The sequence below is a fragment of the Orycteropus afer genome, unplaced genomic scaffold (assembly GCF_000298275.1).
Source record: "Orycteropus afer afer isolate SDZICR_OR568_19922 unplaced genomic scaffold, OryAfe1.0 scaffold00405, whole genome shotgun sequence".
NCBI lineage: Eukaryota > Metazoa > Chordata > Mammalia > Tubulidentata > Orycteropodidae > Orycteropus > Orycteropus afer.
Window position 1 is genome coordinate 2043629 of NW_006921992.1, and position 1726 is coordinate 2045354.

The following is a 1726-nucleotide window of genomic DNA, read 5'->3' on the forward strand; positions in this document are numbered from 1 at the left end:
CCCATACTACACACACATTCCCTATATGTTGATTTTTAGTCACAATCTCCACTCACCCTCTGGATGTAATCAAGGGTATCTCAGTGTTTATGATGATCATTTCTTTGCTTTTCTTTATATTTTATCATCTGTGTCATTGTTACATGCTATCAAGGTGGCATGAGCCATGGCAACCTTATGTATCACTGCAAAAACGGCAAGGAGCCCACATGTTCTGACCTCCTCTAATCCCACAAGAGGAAGACAGGATTACCAGCAGTAACCCAAGGCCTATTCCTGCCAGGCCAGACATGCTGCCTCCCTCCAGCCCTTTCTCCAACCATTCCTCCCAAAGCACCCACACCTATCTCCTGGGTTTGATAATTCACTGCAGTGGCCACACAGAGCTCACAGATTGTGCGGTTTATTAGGGAAGCACCACAGGCTATAATTCAAGTTCAGGAAAAAATGCTCAGTCTCTCTCCCAGCCCACCATCCCTCAGCCAACAGTCTCTCACAGTCTCTTTCCCAGCAGTGCATGTCCCTCGGTGTCTCACTCAGCGATGCGTGTCTCTTGTGCCTCTTTCCCAGCAACACGTGTCTCAGGAGCCCATGTCTCTTTCAGCAGCACGTCTTCCTCAACCAGCAGTCAGAGAGAGTTCTGCCTCCAGGAGGCCTCCTTTTGAGCCTGGAAGGGTGGTCAAACTAGCCAATCACAGCATCAGAACTCTAAGCACGTGAGAGAGAGTGGGAACCTCCCAGAACATTGTATTGTGCCATGCCCAACAGAAATAACCCAGGTGGATAACATTTACAATCAGGAGCTCCTCAGTTGCTCATTCCACCACTGAGTTTACAATGACTTATGGGTAGAAAAGCCACACTAACTAATTACTATACTGCAATCACCATATAAAATGATGCTCAGTTTTACGCTATCTTCATGGTCCTTGATATGATTCAGCCCGTTGGTGCTGTGTGTCAGTCCATCTAAAGGACACTTTGCCTTGTTTTCACTGAACTTCTGCTTTACCAAACAAGGTGTCCTTTTCTAGGGATTGGTCTATCTGATGACATGTTCAAGTGAACAAGACAAAGTTTTGCCATTCTTGCTTTTATGTATGTATCTCAAATCAATATATTGTCCTTTTTGGTATTTTTGTATCATAAGCAAATAGAATGATATGATACGTACTTTTTATGTCAACTCCTTCAGTTTAAATTGACATTAGGAAGACTCTTCCAAGATCCATTCATCCTGTTCAGTAGTATTCTCTTATATGAGTATAATAATTTAACAATTCTGTTTCTTAAAGATATTTGGAAAGATTGTATCTTGTGGCTATTATAAACAGTACTTTTATGGTTTTTGCTCTTATATTTTGGTCTGTGATCCATTTTGAATTCAGTTTCATCCCGTGACATAGGGATCCAACTTCTTTCACATGGGGAAGTCCAGTGGTCCCAGCACCATCTGTTAAAGAGACTAATCATTTCTATTGCATAGAATTCTTTTAAAGACTTTCATTTTCATATGTCTTCCCCTCTTGGATAGCTTATCCTCACTGTGTTCTCAAAATGCTCCAGGTCACCCTTTTATTCTTGCCACAAAGTGTTCCCCCTGTATAAGCTTCCACATCTAAGTAAATGGTATGCCATTCTTCCAGTTTTCACAGGAAAAACTCTCAGATGCATCCTTTGCACCTCTTTGTCTCACACTCCAACTTCAGTCCATCAGGAAATTCTG